Source organism: Moschus berezovskii, chromosome 8 (assembly GCF_049115385.1).
Source record: "Moschus berezovskii isolate FMDL1 chromosome 8, NW_MosBer_1.0, whole genome shotgun sequence".
Taxonomy (NCBI): Eukaryota; Metazoa; Chordata; class Mammalia; order Artiodactyla; family Moschidae; genus Moschus; species Moschus berezovskii.
In genome coordinates, this window is record NC_142467.1 from 55,665,512 (window position 1) to 55,687,941 (window position 22,430).

At 39.0% G+C, this 22,430-nt stretch overlaps 1 pseudogene; it reads left to right on the top strand.

The window, feature by feature from the left end:
* Positions 1-4,009: 4,009 nt before the first annotated feature.
* On the top strand, positions 4,010-4,684 carry LOC129558949 (nicotinamide phosphoribosyltransferase pseudogene; annotated as a pseudogene).
* The last annotated feature ends 17,746 nt before the right edge of the window (positions 4,685-22,430 follow it).

The window sequence follows — 22,430 nt, forward strand, 5'->3', positions numbered from 1 at the left end:
CAAGGAGATCCAACCAGTCAATCCTGAAGGAAATCAGTCCTGAATATTCATTGGAAGGACTGATGCTGAAGTTGAAAAGCCAATACTTTGGCCACCTGATGCAAAGAACTTACTCATTGGAAAAGACCCTGATGCTGGGAAAGATTGAAGGCGGGAGGAGAAGTGGACAACAGAGGATGAGATGGTTGGATGGCATCACTGACTTGATGGGCATGAGTCTGAGCAGGCTCTGGGAGTTGGTGATGGACAGGTAAGCCTGGCATGCTGCAGTCCATTGGGTCATGAAGAGTTAGACATGAATGAAGGACTGAACTGAACTCAGCTCAGTGAGTTCCCATTTCCCAGGGAGGATAATTGACACTCAGAGAGCCTAAATAAGGAAATCATTCAAATGTACATGCTAAGTAAATAGCAAAGACGAGATTATACCTACAGATCCTTTGGCTCCACAATGATGATCCTAATCTATATACTATACTTTCTCCATATCCTTGACACGTCTCAGAATTTTTCAAATTGTGCCTGATGCCATCTATATCATGTTCACCTGGGAGTACATGCTAAAGTACAATTTCTACTGTCTTTTACTCACTTTCCAAATTAGAGTCTCTGGGGAAAAAAAGAAAAAGTGAGTGAAATTGTTCAGTTCAGTTCAGTCACTCAGTCATGTCCGACTCTTTGCAACCCCATGAATTGCAGCACGCCAGGCCTCCCTGTCCATCACCAACTCCCGGAGTTCACCCAAACTCATGTGCATTGAGTCAGCGATGCCATCCAGCTGTCTCATCCTCTGTCGTCCCCTTCTCCTCCTGTCCCCAATCCCTCCCAGCATCAGGGTCTTTTCCAATGAGTCAACTCTTCGCATGAGGTGGCCAAAGTATTGGAGTTTCAGCCTCAGCATCAGTCCTTCCAATGAACACCCAGGACTGGTCTCCTTGAGGATGGACTGGTTGGATCTCCTTGCAGTCCAAGGGACTCTCAAGAGTTTTCTCCAACACCACAGTTCAAAAGCATCAATTCTTCGATGATCAGCTTTCTTCACAGTCCAACTTTCACATCCATACATGATCACTGGAAAAATCATAGCCTTGACTAGATGGACCTTTGTTGGCAAACTAATGTCTTTACTTTTAATATGCTATCTATGTTCATCATAACTTTCCTTCCAAGGAGTAAGCGTCTTTTAATTTCATGGCTGCAATCACCATCTGCAGTGACTTTGGAGCCCCCCAAAATAAAGTCTGACACTGTTTCTCCATCTATTCCCCATGAAGTGATGGGACCAGAGGTCATGATCTTAGTTTTCTGAATGTTGAGCTTTAAGCCAAATTTTTCACTCTCCTCTTTCACTTTTATCAAGAGGCTTTTTAGTTCCTTGTCACTTTTTGCCATAAGGATATGAAAGTGTTAGTTGCTCAGTTATGTCCAACTCTTTGTGACTGTAGCCCACTAGGCTCTTCTGTCTATGGAATTCTCTAGGCAAGAATACTGGAGTGGCTTGCCATTCCTTTCTCCAAAGGATCTTTCCAACCCAAGATTGAACCCAGTTCTCCCACATTGCAGGCACATTCTTTACCATTTGAGCCACCAGGAAAGCAAGTCCCAAAGATCTAAATTTTTTTTTTACTCCAAAGATGACTTTTTAAAAATGATACTATTTGAGAATTGGTGTGACTAACAGGTAGGCTCATGATTTTGAGAATAATACAGTAGAAAGACTGTGATGTCCTAAATCAGGTGACCTGGGTTTTAATCCCACCCTGCAATGGACAAGTTACTTTACCTTGTTGGTTTATGTAATCCCATTTGTAAAGAGATGGTATTAGATCAGATGCCCACTGTAACATTTTGTAAGTGTTTGATATAGACCCCCACTAATTGGCAATATTAGTTCAGTAAGAGTAATTGTTTGCAGTGTTGGCTATTGTATTTCAAAGAGACTTTCACTCTGTGGAATAGAGTCAAAGTTGGCCAGCACCACAGCCAGTCAAGAGCACGTGGGTCCTTCCCTGGCTTTCAGCACTCTTCTAGGTATAATTAAAGATGGATGAGTGAGGGCTGCCATTCCAAACATGTTGAAGCACAGAGGTAGATTCTTCTAACCAGCAGCATATTTCATGGAAGACAAGTGATATTTTCTATTTGAGAAAGCAGGGGCTTTTAGAACTGACAACAACAGCTCTCTAATCTATTTCAGCTAAGAGGTAATCATTTCCAGTCTCAGAAACCATTCCTGCAAATTCAACAGCACACATTTCATTTGTGGCTCACACAACTGTACTGGCCTTTATAAGAGAAGTAAATAGGTCCTCAGTGGCTGCTTTGTATTGCCAATTAGCTAATCTGTTGGCAGAATCTTGCATCTGCATATGCAAATACACGTTTAGCAACACACCGTATGCCTGGACACATTTCATTTTGCAGGCATTATTTTGGGAGCCTGGAAGAAAATGCGGTCTTTATTTTAATTTGCAGTGACTTGTCCAGTGTTTTCCATACCAACATGTTTACTAGAAAGGTGTTTGATATGTAGGTCCCAAAATAAACAGCTAATGAATATTCAGGTATGATGAATGCAATCACAGAAAGAGCCAAGAATAGACCATCAGAGTGCAGACTCCTACGTCCCATCTGTAACCATTAGGATAACAGGACTACACTGCCACTAGTGAGGCACAGAGTCATTCATTTAACAAACAGCTATCACTGCACATTATGTACAAGCTACTGAAATAAACAGCAGTTTTTAATTTCAAGGAGGAAAAATTACCTGGAAGTAGAGAACAATTGCTTAGCACTATTTATTCAACAAATATTTATTGAGTACATACTTCATATGTGGGAGATATTGGTACAGACACTGAATATTCAACCAACAAATTTTTTTTTAAGTGCTAAAAATCATTTTCCTTGCAGAGTTTATGTTTGAGGAAGACAAACAAAGATTAAATAAATATGAAATGTAGAGTATGATGGATGGTGATGAGTACAAAGAAAGGATGGAAGGAAAGATGGGATCAAGAAGAAAAGAGTGGTGCTGGTGAAAGGAGACAGACTTAAGATCAGGAAAGTCCTACTAGGAAGATAAAAGTTAGAATGTAGATTTGATAAAGATAAGAGTGTGAGTCATGGGGATGTCAGTGACAGTGTTATAGGCAAGGAAAATTGTTAAGTGCAATGTGTTAGGTGAATGTCCAGTAAATTCGAAGAATAGATGGGAGGCTTCTATGGCTAACATAGGATAAACTTCTAAGAAAGGAGTCAGATAAGAGCATGCCCAATCACGTAAGGTTTTATAAACCATAAAAAAAAGTGTTTGACTTTGGATCTGAGTGAGATGGGAAGCCACAAGAATTTGAGAAAAAGGTGATATCACTGAACTTTTATTTTAAAAGAAAGACATTAGCCATTGAACTGAAAGTAGACTAGCGCAGAAAAGGGCAGAAGAAGGAACTCCAGTGGGATGGGTATTGCTATTAACAAGTCTATGAATGATGGAGGCATGGATTAGAGTAGCAGTGGTGAAGCTGGTGGGATATGGTTGGATTTTGAATGTTTTACATGCAGAGCTAATATGATTTCTTGGATCACCTAATTTTCATTTTGGAATATAATATACATATATGTAAAACATAAATGTAACACCTACCAAATATGTAAACACCAAGTATCTCCTACCCAAGTTAATAAACAGAACATTACCAGCACTCTAGACATTCCATATAGTTAGCACACTGGAAGAAAGACTGGGTGTGCTAAGTAGAAGCAAGGGAAATATAAAAATATAAAGGAGACCCAAATCAAACTTCGTTGTTGTTGTTCAGTGACTCAGTTGTGTCCAACTCTTTGCGATCCCATGGACTGCAGCATACCAAACTTCCCTGTCCTTCACTATTGCCCTGACTTTGATTTATAAATAAAATTTATAAAGATGAAAATTAAGGTCTTAAATTAAAAAATTCACTAGATAGGATGAAGAGTAGAATAGACATTGCAGAGTAAAAAAGAGATGAACTTTCCAGATGATGTCTTTAATGAAAAGGGATGGAACTACATTCTTGAGAAATAGGATGCACATCTTCCAAAAGAAGTAAAAACTGTTCCTGCAGACTCTGTCATTCTCGGAGGATGTGTTCTCTTCACAGGAGAAAACACAGATTCAGAGTGTTACTGGCTAAAGAACTAAATTGAAGTGATTCTTGTTCAGTCCTGACATCCAATCACAGTGGCTACAAGTGCTAGAGAGCAGGAAAAAATATGGGCCAAATATTTATTGTAAACTTCTGATAATCTAGAAGGTATGGTATACGAGTTATGTGATTTTGGCTACAGAGGAGTCTCTTTTTAAAGACTGGCACTGGAGCTTCTGCTCACTTGGTTAATGTCAAAGGAATAGATGGAGTAGCAGGAATTGCTTTAATTAAAAATATTATGGAACAAATGATCCTGTTCCAGGCTATTCTGTTCTAGTGGTAGAACACAGTACCGTAACAGCTTGAGGTGAAGATCATAAAAGGATATTTCTGAACACAGAGAAACAGAGTTTTTAGCAGTACCTAGATCTGTGGTCTGCAATAGCTATAACATTTATAGCATGTGAAAGAAAATAGTGGTTAAGAATCTAAGACATTTAATTGTACTGAAGTGTACAGCAGCACCACTAACAATCATAACTGGTTCTTGAAATCTTCTTGACCCTGGTACTAAACACTAGGATATTTTAGGTAGGAAGTTCCGCTACTGAGAACTCAAGGAGGTTGCTTCCAACCTCATCTTGCTGCTGCTGCTGCTGCTAAGTTGCTTTAGTCGTGTCCAACTCTGTGCAACCCCATAGATGGCAGCCCACCAGGTTCCCCCATCCCTGGGATTCTCCAGGCAAGAACACTGGAGTGGGTTGCCATTTCCTTCTCCAATGCGTGAAAGGGAAAAGGGAAAGTGAAGTTGCTCAGTCGTGTCCGACTCTTCCCCCATGGACTGCAGCCTATCAGGCTCCTCTGCCCATGGGATTTCCCAGGCAAGACTACTGGAGTGGGCTGCCATTGCCTTCTCTGAACCTCATCTTAGAATTAGTCAATCTGTTGTTTTGTTGTTGTTCAGTCACTAAGTCATGTCCAGCTCTTTGCAATCCCATGAACTACAGCATGCCAGGCTTCTCTGTCCCTCACTATCTCCCGGAGTTTGCTCGAACTCATGTCCATTGAGTCAATGATGCCATCCAACCATCTCACCCTCTGTCACCGTCTTCTCCTGCCCTCAATCTTTCCCAGCATCAGGGCCAATGGGATGGTACAAATATAGTAGCTTAAAAGAGACTGTGGAAGGTGAAATTAAAAAAAAAAAAAAAAGCAGAAAAAAAAATGGAGTATTGAAAATGCTTTCTTTGGTTTTGGTGGAAGCTTTGCTCAGAAAATAGCAAGATAAAATACTTGAATTTTTCCTTCAAGTATAGTCATTTACATTACTTGGCCTTGGGATTAATGTCTCTAAGGATCCAGTTGTTGATTCCAACAAATGACCCAAATTATCTTTGCAAAGGACACCAGCAGGGCATTTTGTTGCATTTAAAAAAAAGTAAAGGATACCCTGAAGAATGAGGTCAAGATTTTCTCCATATTGTCTTCAAGAATGAGATGACAACAAAAAGTTATTCATTTGGTGGAGTAAGAAAAAATGCAAAGCTCAATATGGAGTTAGAAACAGCATCTGATTAGGCCTTAAGACTGGATATATATGTATATGAATACAGATACACTTACACATACATAGATCTGTGTGGTTTTCTTTGTATTTTATGATACATTGCAGTGAAATTATTAATTAGTTTATGAATATATTGCCCTTTCATTTTCCCTCAATGTTTCAGTTCAGTTCAGCCGCTCAGTCATGTCCGACTCTTTGTGACCCCATGAATCACAGCATGCCAGGTCTCCCTGTCCATCACCAACTCCCAGAGTTCACTCAAACATTTAGATGATCTCAAATTATGAAATTCTATATTTAATCATGTAAAAGATTAATGCTAAAGTAAGCTTTTTGGCCTTTGCCAATAAATAGTAATTCAATCCAGTATTGATCTTTTTACAAGTAACAGAGCTGAAAAACTTCTGTACATAACTGAAGACTATAAAATAGACTTACATAAAATTATCACAACTGCTTCATGTTTATATTTAATTTACATTTTTGTACAAGCAAGATTTTATAAGATATATTTAAAGTTTCAATGTTTTGGCAATCTTTCCAACTTTTCCATTATTTTTAGGAATACAAACTTTTAAGAAAATAATGAAACTAAATTATTGCCTTTTGCCCATTAGCCAGCAAATAAAATATGGCCTTAACAAAACTGTGTCATTGTACAGTTTGAAAATTATGTCAGGACATATCCAATAGAGTTACTAACCTCAATGCCTCTTGTAGAATACATATTAATCTTTCTACATTAAAGAAAATAATGGCTGTGACTAGAAAGCCAAGTCACTATATAGTGATTATATATGCTGGCTGTGATATCCTACCACTGAGATATCAAATCTGAAATGCAATTTTATATGACAGAAATTGCTTATAGCTCTAATATGCCAAGAGTTTAAAGAGATAATGTTTTTTAGAGAGAAATTCTGCTTCCACTATAGATTATGTACATAATTGTAAAATTTGACAACAGTAGAAGCAGTAGAAGCAGTGTGTTTTAACGTAATTGAACTTCTGAATTTATTTTTCATATTCTATAGCCAATATGACTACAATGAATTACTGGAATGATTAGTAAGTGTACTTGTTTTAAATGTTTTGCTCCTGTTATATTTTTCATTAAGGTTTCTAAAAATTAAATTGAATGTTAAATTAGAAAAAGATTAGTGAGCTTGAAGATATAGCAATAGGAATTATTTTAAATAAAATAGAGAAAAAGTACCAGAAAAAATAAAAAGCATCAGTGAGCAGTGGGACAACTTCATGTGCCTTTGTATATAAACATTGAGAATTAGTCTCCACAGAGAAGAGAGTAAAAAAAAGGAAAAAAGAAACATGTATTAGAAAAAAATAGCTGAAAATCTTGCAGAGTTGATAAAAACTGTATACCCACAGATTCAAGAAGCTCAACAAAACCTAAGCATGATGTATGGGCACTGCCCTTGTAAAACAGATCGCTAGTAAGAACCTGCTGGATAGCACAGGGAGCTCAGCTTGGTGCTCTGTGATGACCTAAGTGGGTAGGGGGTATATATGTATACTTTTAGCTGATTCATTTTTTATTGCACTGCAGAAACTAGCACAGCATTGTAAAGCAACTATAAATAAATAAGTAAATAAAAAATTTTAAAAGGAAATACGAAAAAACTTATCTTTGTTCTTCTGGATATAACATATCTATTTGCATCAGATGATATGAAGATTTTCTTCACTAGTTTCAAACAACTTGACTAAAATGCACCTTGGTTTAGTACTTTCATATTTCTTGTTTGTTATAAGTATTTTGCATAATTAGTGATTATTTTGATTGCTATAAGTAAAATTTTACCCTATAGACACACTGAAGTCCTAACACTCAGTAACTCAGAATGTACAGAGGTAATCATTAAAATAAGGTCATTACAGTGGGCTCTAATCAAGTATGATATCTTTATAAAAAGTAGAAATGTGGGCACACAGACAGGAAGGCACAGAGGGAAGACAATGTGAAGACATACAGAGAGACTATGATACAGAAAATTGGGGTGATGTATCCACAAGGCAATGAATGTCAAGGATGGACAGAAACCCATCAGAAGGTAGGAACAAACAAGCGGGGGATTCTCCTCCATGTTTCAGGGGAGGAAGGCCTTGCTCACACCTCTTCGTTCTTAGTAGCCTCCAGGCATTTAGAGTATGTGAGATCCTGGAAGTGCACTGAAACAAGTGAGACCAGGCGGTCCCCAGGAAAGTTGAACCACCGGATATTCTCGCCAATTCTTTCCCTCTCTAGGGAGAAGCCAGGAACTGAGGCCTTTCACTTATTTGTTTTGTGCTAGAGGGGCTGTAGTAATGAGCTACATGCTACTTCAAACCACCATCTCTGTTCTTACCAACCTTCCGGTGGCTAGACTATGTTTAGTTCTTTTTAGACTGTTTGGCACACTGAGACAAACAAGACAAAAGCCAGCCCTTGAGCAGCTCCTCTAAAAGTTGGTGCATTTGCCATGTGGTCCAACTCTTCTTCCCTTCCCAGGGAAAAGCTGTGAGTTGGGGTTTTGCATGCCCTTACTCTGTGCTAAGCCAGAAGGGGAGGTTATGCCGAGTGCTAGCCCAAATCACCATCTGTGTTCCCATTCTTGCAGCTAGAGCATCCCAGGTCCCCTAAGGGTTATATGACTGCAAAACACAAGCTAGTCCTTCAGGATCTCCTGGAAAAGTTGAAGAAATGGACTATAGTCTAACTTTTTCCTTCTCCAGTGAGAAGCTAGGAGCTGCAGCATTTCCCTCTTATCAGTTGGCACTATTCCAGAGGTAGGGATTTAGCAAGAAGGTGTCTTGAATTTCTTTTGTGGTTTCAATGGGTCTGACTTTACACTTTCCCAAGGTGTAGGAACCTCTCAACTAGCCTCTGGATTTTCCACCAAGGGAATTTTTCCCTGAATGGTTGTTGAATCAGCATGTTTATGGGTGGAAGGAAACTCCAAGACTTATTTATTCTCCCATCTCACTGACATTATCCTCTAAGAGACGATGTTCTTAAGCAGCTCTAATTTACCACATAGAGTTTCTAAAAACACTTAAGGAAACTTCAATTTTCTGCTAAGGATCCTAAAGAAGTATTGACAAGATTATTGGAGTACAGATTATTATTGCCAGTCTAATTCCATTTTCTATTCTGGAAGTCTAGAGAAAATCAGATTACAAACCAGTAACATGTGGGAAATGTTTGGAAAGGGCCTAGTAGGGCATGCTCACTGATTGAATTCTAGTTATGTAGCATTTGGCTATACTCTAGTTGGCAAATACACTTTACAAAAATGACTTTATTCTGCTTAAGCAGGAGGCAGTGGTATACTGATGTATGTGCATTCTTCCCAACTTCACTTTCAGTGACATCACATTGACAGCTTGAAATCAGCTATGTGGGGAGCATTACACCATGGAAATTGGCAAATGTTATAGATAAGGGTTTCTTTTTTTTCCTTTGGAAAATCAGCTGTTGAAGATTTACCACTACAATATTTGGAGAATTGTGAGTCTAAAACACTGTGAGCTGTGGATGTTGCGGCAGAATTTGCTCTGGTCCCTAAGGACACAGACCCTGAAGTGAAGATTTTTATAGGATGTTGTATTAACTACATCTTTTATTTTCTGTTTTAATGCTTTCATATCTCTCGCCTTGCCAGCACTGGAAGGGCTACCCAGTTTCTAAAGACAGTAAAAAATGCAAACCTAACAATCCAGAACCCATACCTCCAGCTACTTGTCCTAACCACCAGGGTCATGGACCAGGCAATTAAGGGCAGCCTCTAGGACCCAGAACCCATTGAAATTATCACAAGACAGCCAGTACTAAGCCTTTAGGTAACAAACTATCTTCCTAATGACAATCAATTCCTGACTGTTGGCCTTACCATACCTGAATCATTATAAAATATCTATGAAAACAGCAGCTATTTTGGAGTTCCCTGGTAGCCTAGTGGTTAGGATTCCATGCTTTCACTGCTGTGCCCTTGGGTTCAATCCCTGGTCAGGGAACTGAGATCCTACAAGCTGTGTGGTGTGCCTAAACAATCAAACAAAAAAACCCACAGCAGTTCTTTGAGAAATGCTCTCAAGATAAACACATTTGAAGAAGACATAGAAATAAAGTTGGAAAGAGAGAGGATTTACCTATGATTGAGTCCCAAGAATGGCCTGAGTCAAATCCACAGAAATGGGAAGAAGCGGGATGACCCTTCCATGTGGTTCTCTTTAGGCCCAGGTTTCATAACCATATATTGATCAGGGTATGGTGCATCCAGACCCTAGAGAGGGGCTTGTCCTTGGGCTTTGAAAGCAACTCTTTGGCTGAGAGCATCACCCAGAGAGGGATTCTGCTATTTGCTGTTAGTCATCAGTATTCTTGGCAGCTGAGGGAAGCTCTTTTGTTCTGAGAGATGGCTGGGGAGGTGTACCCCTGCATGCACTACCTAAATGGAGGATAAACTCAACTACCAAATGCTGTCTACCTTATACGATTCATGAGCTTTCTGACGGAGTCAACATCATTGAGGAGAATAAATGCTGTAGCTGAAAAGGTGCTAAAAGTTCATGTCAAGATTCAGATATGTCCTTTCAACCCAGGCAGAAAAATGAATGTAAAATAAATTAGCCATTTACAACTTTGCAAAACCTAACATACTGTGAAGATTTATCAGCTGGACCATGAAAAAATATGGACTCTATTCAACAAAGCAATTAAAAATGAACACTGGTGCAACTGAAATCCAAATAAAATAAGCTTCCAGAGTAGAAGAAATACAGAAATAGAAGTTCGTTGGATCTTTCTTGCTCTCTTTCTCTCCCTCTCTCCTTCAGAATTCTGTATGTTAATTTATAAAGCTGCTAGTTTGCTGAATAGGATAAGGCAATGGACAATGACTAATAAAGCTCTTCATCCACCAAGAAGAGGGAACACAAAAGCATGTAGCCAATGTAGATTCTGAGTGGATTCTGAGCAGCAGGGTGATCTAAGGAAACGTTCTATTATTTCCTGGTTGCTTTCTTTCTAGAAATTAGAGAATAAAGGTTGTGAAATGCACAATCACCATTCTTTATTCTAATAACTGATGATAAAAATAAAATATTAAAAAGATATCACAGTTGAGCTACAAAGTTCTATGGATTATTCTGTCAAATGAATGGGAGACAAGCAAAAGAGAATGGGCTGTACTCAAAGAAAAGTTAGCAAATGTATACAGAAAAGGCAAACACTCAGATTTCATGAGAATTCAAGGAAGCTACTTCAGAGGAAGAGAGGGGGCTGGTCAGGGGAGCAGTGAGAAGTGAAGACACTTCACCATGAAGAGATGAATATGTGGAGGCTTCCCTAGGGGCACATCTTCTTTAAATAAAACACATTGTTTAAGTGCAGTGGCTTGGTTGCATCTTGATGCTTTCCTTCCACACTATTTCAAATATCTGTGTACCTATAGGGTTCCTTACTTGGATCTGCACAATCCAGCACACCTTTATTGTTCTGGTCTTATTCTTAATGAAAATGAAAATGAAAGTGTTAGTAGTTCAGTCATATCGAGCTCTTCACGACACCATGAACTGTAACCTGCCAGCCTCGTCTGTTCAAGGGATTCTCTAGGCACGAATACTGGAGTGGATAGCCATTCCCTTCTCCAGGGGATCTTCCTGACCCAGGGATTGAACCTGGGTCTCCTGCTTTGCAGGTAGATTCTTTGCCATCTGAGCCACCAAGGAAGCCCTATCCTTTCTTCACCTTGAGGAAGGTGAAGATATAAAATTCACTATTAAAAATAACTAACATATTTTGAGCATTTACTATAAAATAAACTCAGCAAAAATCTCTTTAAACTGTCACCGTAGTTCTTTGGTGAGGAACTTACTGTTATTTCCACATATGGATGAAAAAGGTGAAGTTCAGGAACATTAAGTAATGAGCCCATGGGTATGAGTCTGTAAGCTGGTAAAAAGGATTAGAACCATAGTCAATTTAACTGCAGGTTTGAACTTTAAATCTTTTCTCTGCTTATTGTTTAATCTATAAGGAGAGATTCATTATTACTAATAGAATTCAAGAGGAAGGAGAAATTTATATTGTCATTGAATGATTAGCTGGAATTAGAGTTAAAAACGGTATTTTTAAGGGGAGAAAATATTTGTACAAAGACATAAATTCAGAATATTGTATTCTGTTCCAAACAACTACTGCAAAAAAGTGTGTACTTCTCTCCTGTTTATTGGCACACTTTGGGAACACAAGTGGATACTGTATCAGGAATTAACAGAAGATAGGATTAAGGCAAATTATTCAAGCTCTTTCCCTTCGTTTTAGTTACTGGATTTTCTAACCAGAGGAGAGTCTTGGCTCATAGCCCTTAAGCATGTCCTTAAGAGACTAACTGTCCCAAAGGAAATAAGAAACAAGATAAAGTTATTGTCTTAGAAACTACTGATCCTTAGGATTACCTCTCCTCCCTGAATCTCCCAAAATATTCTCAGGCCTGCTGGTGCCACTCAGGAGAGCCAGAAATCAGGTTTTCAATTATGCTAGAAAAATCTTGGACTTAATTTCTTACTCAGACCATCCAATGTTAAAAATGTTGAGGGTCATTTTGAGTGGGGGGTTCTTTAGCTAGTCTGAGTGATACAAGGGGATTTCTGGAGTCTTGACCAGGGTACGGAAGTAGACCAATATGTCATCCTAACTTCTGATGTCCTTTCTGGGCTGCCTTCATATGGGTCACATATCCCTAAATACTACAGACAATCCAGCATGGAGACAGAAAGAGAATACTTGAGGCAATTCAAATTCCAGACTAGAAAGTAACAGAAAGACTTTAACTCTACACAGCATCTCTGCTGTACTTTATCTCCTTGTGCATGAATGCTGTCACTTCAATTGTGTCCGACTCTTTGCAATCCCATGGACTGGAATCCTTCAGACTCCTCTGTCCATGGAATTCTCCAGGCAAAAATATTGGAGTGGGTTTCCATGCCCTTTTCCAGGGGATCTAGGGATTGAACCCACCTCTTTGATGTCTCCTGAACTGGCAGGCAGGTTCTTTACCACTAATGCCACCTGGGAAGCCCTTTATTTTCTCAGAATACACACACACACACACACACACACACACACACACACCCTTAATCTAATCTTCTCCTTAACAAGTAAAAGGGTTAAATTTGTTCTTGGCAAACTATAAAAAGCAACTTAGAGGAGAAGTGAAACAGACATTTTTTGATTGCTCCTCCAACATTTATTTCCCCAAGAGTACCACTTTCATAGAAGCTCAGTCTATTCTTGTTCTCAGCATGAGTTTTGAATGGAATTGATATCATTCTCAAGGCAATTATCCTGTGGCAATCCTCTGGTCACAGAAATTGTTTAATGGGTGAGTATGAAACAGTAGCAACACAGGTAATTACCAAAGAAACACTAATTCCTAGAAGAAAACATAGGAAAAAAAAAAAAAAACTTCTTGACATTGGTTTTCACAATGACTTTTTGTATATGACATTAAAAAGCAAAAGCAACAAAAGCCAAAGTAAAGTAGCACTATATCAAACTACAAGGCTTCTGCAAAGGAAAAGAAACAATCAACAAAATGAAAAGGCAACCTACAGAATGAGGCAAAATATTTGCAAATTACAGATCTGATAAGGCGTTAATATAAGGAATGTATACACCTCAGTATTGAAAAATCAACTAATCTGATTCAAAAATGGGCCAGGAATCTGAATAGACACTTTTCCAAAGTGTATGTACAACTGGCCAATAGGCAATGAAAAGGTGATGGACATCACTAATCATCAGGGAAGCATAGTTCAAAACTATAATGAAATATCACATCAGACCTATCAGAATGATAATTATAAAAAATGATAAGAGCTAACAAACATTGGTGAGGATGTGGAGAAAAGAATATCTTTGTACACTGTTGGTAGGGGTGTAAACTGGTATAATCCTTACAGAAACAGAATGGAGGTTCCTCAAATAATCAAAAATAGGACTACTCTATGGAGAAGGAAATGGAAACCCACTCCAGTGTTCTTGCCTGGAGAATCCCAGGGATGGGGGAGCCTGGTCGGCTGCCGTCTATGGGGTCGCACAGAGTCAGACATGACTGAAGCGACTTAGCAGCAGCAGCATGAACCGACAATTCCAGTTCTGAGTGTAAAATCTATCCAAGGAAATGAAATCACTATCTCAAAGATGTCCCTGTACTGTCATGCTCACTGCAGCAGCATTTGCAATAGCAAGATATGGAAACAAAGTAAGTGGATATGTGATGCACACACATACATGCATAGAAATATTATGCCATATAAAGGGAAAAAATCCCTGCTCTTTTTGACAATATAGATAAACACGGAGAACATTATAATCTCACTTATAAGTGAAATAAAAAAAACTGTATTCGGGGACTTCCCTGGTGATCCGGTGGTAAAGAATCCACCTGCCAATGCAGGGGACATGGGTTTGATCCCTGATCAGGGAAGATTCCATATGTTGCAGAGCAGCTAAGCCATGCACCACAACTACCACGGTTACCGAGCCTGAGCTCTGGAGCCCGTGAGGCACAACTACTAGAGCCCGCGTTCCCTAGAGCCCATGCTCCCCAACAAGAGGAGCCACTACGATGAGAAGCCCACACACCGAAACTAGAGAGCAGCCCCACTTGCTGCAACTCGGAAAAGCCTGCACACAACAGTGAAGACCCAGCACTGAAAGAAATGAACAAACAAATTTAAAAAGAAACAACTGAACTCATAGAAAGAGAAAGTATTGTTTCCCAGCAATTGAAAGTGAGGCTGAGAAATGGGTAAATGTGGTCAAAGCCTAAACATGTTAGTTTTAAGATGAATACATTCTTATCCAGTACAGAATGGTGACAATAGTTACCTGAATATTTGAAAGTTTCCAGAAGAGTAGATCCTAAAAGTTCTCAACACACACACACACGCACATATAAACGCACACAAGGTAACACTGCGAGATTACAGATGTAACTAACCTTGTATGGTAAACACATCTATATATATATGTGTGTGTGTATGTGTATATATATATATCTCACACTGTACGTCTCAAACATATACAATGTTATATTTCAAAGAGAAAACCATAGTTCAAAAATATACATGCACTCCAATGTTCACTGCAGCACTGTTTACAATAGCCAAGACATGGAAGCAACCTAAATGTCCATTGACAGAGGAATGGATAAAGAAGAAGTTGTGTGTGCGTGCTTGGTTGCCTAGTTGTGTCCAGCTCTTTCCAATCCTTTGGACTATATCCCACCAGGCTCCTCTGTCTTTAGGATTTCCCAGGCAAGAAAACTAGAGTGAGTTGCCACTTCCTTCTCATCCAGGGATTGAACCCGCCTCTCCTGTGTCTCCTGCATTGCAGGCAGATTCTTTACCCACTGAGCCTTCAGGGAAGCCCTGTGGTACATTTATACAATGAAATACTATTCATCCATTAAAAAGAATGGAATAATGCCATATGCAGCAACATGGATGGACTTTGAGATTGTCATACTGAGTTAAGTAAGACAGAGAGGGAGAAATAGTGTATGACATCCTTTATGCACAGAATAGAAAAAAAAATGATACACATGAACTTATTTACAAAACGTAAACGGATTCATGGACTCATGGTTGAGGGGGAGGAGGGGAAGAGTTAGTGAGGGAGTTTAGAATGACATCTACACACTGCTATACTTAAAATGAATAACCAACAAGAACTTACTGTAGAGCACAGCAAACACTGCTCAATGTAATGTGGCAGCCTGGATGGGATGGAAGTGTGGGGGAGAATGAATACACTTATATGTATGGCTCAGTTGTTCTGCTGTACACCTGAAACTATCACAACATTGCTCATTGGTAGTACTCCGACATGAAATAAAAAGTTTTTTTTTTTAAGTGACACTCCCTCAGGTAGCTTAGGTATCCCCACTATAGTCAATAACTGTACCATCTACTTTCTGTTTAGAAGCCATATCATATTTTGTGTTTATTTATACATCAGTCAGTCAGTTCAGTCGCTCAGTCATGTCCGACTCTCTGCGACCCCATGAATCACAGCACGCCAGGCCTCCCTGTCCATCACCAACTCCCGGAGTTCACTCAAACTCATGTCCATTGAATCAGCTATGTCATCCAGCCATCTCATTCTCTGTCATCCCCTTCTCCTCCCACCCCCAATCCCTGCCAGCATCAGAGTCTTTTCCAGTGAGTAAACTCGTCACATGAGGTGGCCAAAATATTGGAGTTTCAGCTTTAACATCAGCCCTTCCAATGAACACTCAGGATTGATCTCCTTTAGAATGGACTGGTTGGATCTCCTTGCAGTCCAAGGTACTCGCAAGAGTCTTCTCCAACACCACAGTTCAAAAGCATCAATTCTTCGGCGCTCAGCTTTCTTCACAGTCCAACTCTCACAACCATACATGACCACGGGAAAAACCATAGCCTTGACTAGACAGACCTTGGTTGACAAAGTACTATCTCTGCTTTTTAATATACTATCTAGGTTGGTCATAACTTTCCTTCCAAGGAGTAAGCGTCTTTTAATTTCATGGCTGCAATCAGCATCTGCAGTGATTTTGGAGCCCAAAAACATTAAGTCTGACACTGTTTCCACTGTTTCCCCATCTATTTCCCATGAAGTGACGGGACCAGATGCCACGATCTTTGTTTTCTGAATGTTGAGCTTCAAGCCAACCTTTTCACTGTCCTCTTTCACGTTCATCGAGAGGCTTTTGAGTTCCTCTTCACTTTCTGCCATAAGGGTGGTGTCATCTGCATATCTGAGGTTATTGATATTTCTCCCAGCAATCTTGATTTCTCCCATGGATATAATTGTGTGATGCCTTGACTATCTTACTAAACTAAGCTTATCAAGGGAGAGGACTTTACATGTTTATTTTTATGTCCTTAATGATTAGCATATTGCCTGGCACTTAGTAGACATTGAGTAAAGGGCTTTTTTTTCCCCCTAATGAAATGACTACATGTTTCTTATACTCTGAAGTATATTAAATGATTATATATATGTTTCTTATCTATTTTAGAAAAAAGGCAGGATTAGGAACAGTGTGAATATGAACTAGAGCTTTACTACCCACTCTTTTCATGAACATTCTGGGCACACCCAGTAGTATTATTTTCTTCCACTTCCATTCTGGCCACCTGGCCAGCAGAGCTCTGAAAAAGGCAGCTGGGGCAGAATGGGGCGATCTACCAACCTCTGGGCCCAGCCCTTGGTATTTTTGCTGTTGCTCTTTGAACCTGACTCTAAGCACTCAGGGTAAATGAATTATTTTCTTCCTGTTTAAGCACTTCTGAGAAAGAACAGCTGCAAAGCCGGATGAGACCTGGAAGATCAAAATAAGACTGGATATTCTTGCTGGCTTGTCAGGCCCCATTGCAGAGCTTGCTAAATGCCGGCTGACATTTGATTACGTTCAGCACAGCCCCCAAGGAAGTATTATCTCTGATTGTCATTTTGAAAGCAATGTATTTTAAACAAAATTCTTCCAAGCCTTTCACTGTGAACAAATCCAGTCCATCTTTGGCTACTCTACCCTTCCCTGTTCTGGCAAATGCCACCGTCTGTTCCAAAGAATGACTCTTCAATACTATTACTGATAGATGAGTCAGAACAGAAACTGTCCTTTTCTTCTTTCTACCCTCTGGAGCCATAAATCATCTACTCATCCCAGGTGATTGCCACAGACAGTCCACTTAAAGCCGTATTTCATGATTTAAAAGGTATAATATTTCTTCAACAGACCATTTCTAACCATTCTCCCTGCATTCCAGGGACAACTCGACATTCTTTCTCATTTTCAAAGCACCTAAGGGTGCACCAAGTAAGTTGTGACTATTTCCCCCCAGCCTCTACTTTCCAGGACGAGCAAAGAAAATTACCACACTGGACTTGAACAAGAACTGTTGACTGAGGTACAGTCTGCAAGTTAGACAATCTGTGGTTTTAGGAAGAAACCCTGGTTGCTTTCATTTGTTTTGCCCTTCAATTTTCACAATATCTGCTAGGTGAAATTTGACGTTAGATTGAAAAAGAGGCTTAAATGGATTTGTCCTTGAATCTCAACTGTTAAAAAAGCCTTACAATGTCCACTGACTTTAAGAAAACATAATTTCTATAATTTAGTATGGAGGGGATTTTACTTTTCTAATAAATCACACATGCAGCTTAAAGGATGGTAGGGAGGCTTTTACATGAGGAGTATCCTCAACAGGCATGCACAACAAAATATATTTTGCTGCTTACCTAATCTGATTTTATGTTAAAATCTTTGATTTAATTTTCCCATTAATATCCAAAGCTTGACTGTGCACAAAATGATACAACATTAAGAGTGACTTTTACGGTATTTAAATCCATGTTCACTCCACTTTCACTCATTCATATCAAGAAAAAAAAAAATCAAATTAAGTAAAAGACAGTATTTAGGCATAGATGAGACAGAAGACTCAAACCAAAGCAATGTCACTTGCTACAAAGAGTCCCACACTCTGTAAGCACCCTGCAATTTCTCCTCACTGATTTTGGAAATGAGGGAATTGAATTTTGCAAAGGAAATTGTCATCATATGCGCCCAAGAAGGCTTCTTCCAATTTGTTTCATTTATGCCAGGTTCCCCTTTTGCACTGTCTTAAATCTCATTCACTGAACTAAAAAATCTGTCAGTGTGAAGGTCATTAATTTTAATTAAATGGAAATAATTTTTCTTACACTTGCAAGAAAATGAGGATTAGTCTCAATAACTTTCATTAAATAAATAGAGCAAATTAAAATTTATAATGTATCTCTAGATGGATCTAAAACAGTCTCATCAAAAGCCTATTAGTTGACAAGGAGGGAAGTGTCTCAGTGGATTATGGCAAAAAAAAAAAAAAAGTACACTCAGAATCTTGTTTATTCCTCTTTAGTACCCTTTGCCTGCTCCTCATTCTATACTACTCTTGAATATATACATAAGGAAACCTATTTGACAAATAGCACTTCATTTATTACTGAAACTCTTCAATTCATCTCCCTTTTGCAAAGAATTAGCATTACATCACAAAGAAAAGCATAACAAATATGTTATTTTATCGTGAACATTAAATTACTCATTTATAATTCAATATTTCTAAAACGCTTGTTATTTATAGGGCAATCCTGAGTGCTCATTGGAAGGACTGATGTTGAAGCTGAAACCAAAATTTTGGCCACCTGCTGCAAAGAGCTGACTCATTTGAAAAGATCCTGATGTGGGAAAGGTTGAAGGCAGAAAGAGAAGGGGATGACAGAGGATGAGATGGTTGGATAGCATTACCGACTCAATGAACATGAGTTTGTGTAAACTCCAGGACAAGGAGGCCTGGCATGCTGTGGTCCATGGGGTCACAAAGAGTCAGACATGACTGAGTGACCGAATTGAATTGAGAGAAGATTTCGGAGTAAATTATCTAAGACTTCTGTTTTTGGGTCTATTTTTTCTAAAAGTGAAAAAAAAGTCAAGATTTGAAAAGGTTAAATTACTTACACAAGATTATAAAGAAAAAATCTGTTTCCAGGTCTACACATATGAAAAGACAGTTTTTTTCTATCCAACTTTTTGTATGAATTGTTTGAAATGACTACTGTGGAGAATTAATATAGGGTGAAAATGCTACTGAGAATATAAATGTCAGAACTAGGTAGGATGCATTTGGTCCAGGGACTCTTCCTTCCCTTCTCCTCCCTCTCTCTCTATTTTCTCCCTCCCTCCCTCCATTCTTCCTTCCTATTTTCTTCAACATGGGGGACCAACTTTCATGAGAGGGCCCAGAGATGCTGCTGGTTCAGCCTTCTCTCACAGGGCTTTAAATGTGGACTGCCTTTCAGCAATCTGCTCAAAAGGTACATGAAAAGGTGCACAACACTGTTAATTATTGGGGCTTCCCTGGTGGCTCAACTGGTAGAGCATCTGCCTGCAATGCAGGAGACGTGGGTTCGATCCTTGGGTCAGGAAGATCCCCTGGAGAAGGAAATGGCAACCCACTCCAGTACTCTTGCCTGGAAAATTCCATGGATGGAGGAGCCTGATAGGCTATAGTCCATGGGGGTGCAAAGAGTCGGACATGACTGAGTAACTTTACTGGTTAATTATTAAAGAAATGCAAATCAAAACCAACAATGAGATATCACTTCACACCAGTCAGAATGGCCATCATCAAGAAGTCTTACAAATAACAAATGTTGGAGAGGACATGGAAAAAAAGAACCATCCTACTGTTGGTGGGAATGTAAACTGATATAAGCAACTATGGAAAACAGTATGGAGGTTTCTTAAAAAACTAGAAATATAACTACCACAAGCTCTAGTAATCCCACTCCTGGGCATGGATCTAGAGAAAACCATAATTCAAAAAGACACATTCATCCCATTGTCCATTGCAGCGCTATTTACGAGAGTCAAGACATGGAACTAACCAAAATACCCATGAACAAATAAATGGATAAAAAATGTGTGGTATATTTATACAATTGACTATTACTCAACCATTAAAAAAATGAAATAATGCCATCTGCAGCAACATGGTTGGACCTAAAAATGATTATACCAAGGGAAGTAAGTCAGAAAGAAAATGACAAATACTATATGATATCACTTCCAAGTAGCATCTAAAATACAAAACAAATGAACATGTCTGTGAAACAGAAACAGACCCATAGACATAGACACAGAAAAAATAGATATATAGAGAGATATAGATAGATAAATAAACAACAAGGTCTTACTATATAGCATAGGGAACCATATTCAGTATCCTGTGACAAATCATAATGGAAACTTAAATGAAAAAGAAAATATATACGTATAATTGAGTCACTCTGCTGTACAGTAGAAATTAACACATTTTAAATTAACTATACTTCAATAATTTAAAAAAAAAAAAGAAAGCAGGGACTGTTTTATCTAGACTGTCCAATTTCAAATCTCCAATATTTCTTATCAGGCACATAAGATTAGACAAGCTAGTTAATCTCTGAGTTTTGGGTTGTAAGAATTTAAAACTGGGAGAATGTCACTTTTATTGAGTTATCCTAGTGATAACTACATGTTAGTTCATACAAAACATTTTACCTCTGTGCTGAACACATATTAAATACTCAGTACATGTATATCTACTAATTTCAGAAAGGTGTCAGGCTGGGGCTGGCTTTTCCACTTAGGAGCAGCCAGACATTGGATACATTACCTAATCATTCTTTTTTCTTTAGTTTAAAAGTAGAATTTGAAAAGAGAATCCACATAATAGAGTTTTTGTGATTAATAAAATGACATCATACTGAAACATGGCTAGGTTTCAATATCTATCAGCATGGCTTTTCACATTCACTTTAAATAAAGCTCAGTTTGTGAGTTTAGTTACACAAATTATGTTACTAATTAAAGAGCCACATTAACCTTCACAAATTCAGTGGCTTTAATCTCTTTTACGAAATAGGGAGGAATTCTGCAAGCAAGACAAAAAAACTGGATTATTAAATTAATCCAACACACGAACATATTAAATGATGAATCGTCGACTCAATGGACATGAGTTTGAGCAAACTCTGGGAGATAGGGGAGGACAGGGAAGCCTGGAGCTCTGCAGTCCATGGGGTTGCAAAGAGTCAAAAACCACTCAGCAACTGAATAACAAGATAGAGGGGGAAGCATTTAAAAATTTAACACTCAGACATAACCAATTTATTAATTAAGGTCTAGTTGAGATCTTGACTTTTTTACCATTACTTTTGAAGCTACTAAGCCTGAAGATTTTGGTTTTTAGGCATATTTTGAATTCATAAACTGGAGTTAAATATGACTGAGCTTCAGTGGATGAAAGAGAGGGTATTACCACCCAGCATCTTCTATAAGAGTGAGTTTTGGAACTTTTGGACCTCTGTAAATATGAAAATTAAGAAATGATATCTTGGGGGTGGTCCCACGATGGCAGAGGAATAGGTTGGGGAGACCACTTTCTTCCCCCAAAATTCATCAAAATATCATTTGAATGCTGAGCAACTTCCACAAAACAACTTCTGAATGCTGGCGGAGGACACCAGGCACCCAGAAAGGCAGCCCATACTGTTTGAAAGGACGTAGGACAAAATACAAAAGACATAAAACATTTAGGGACAGAGACCCATTCTGGGGAAAGAGTCATGAAGGAGAAGTTTCCAAACAGTAGGAAACCCTCTCACAGGTGGGTCTGTGGGGAGTTTTGGAATCTCAGAGGGCAACATAACCAGGAAAAAAAAAGAAACAAAAACAAAACCCCCACAGAATATGTGCCTAAATGCAACTGCCAGTGGAGAAGTAGCCCAGACGCTTGCCTTCACCACCAGTGAGCAGGGGCTGGACAGGGAGACACAGGTTGCATAATTGGTGCTTAGGGTAAGGACCAGGCCTGAATGCCCTGAAGGCAATCTGAGGGAGCAAACATGAGATAGCATCCCAAACTGTGGGATCACCAGAGAGAAAAAAATAAAGAGAACTTTCCCACAAAATACTCTAACACTCAGCCTGGACTGCTCACAGAACAAAGGATTGAGCGAACACCAAAGGAGAGCTAGCCAGCTCTGTACAGGCTCCTCACCCCACCCTGCCAGAGGCAGAGAGGCAGGCATGCAACAGCTGGAGCCAAAAGGCAAGGGGCTACTCCAGTCTCAGCCCCAGAGACCAGCA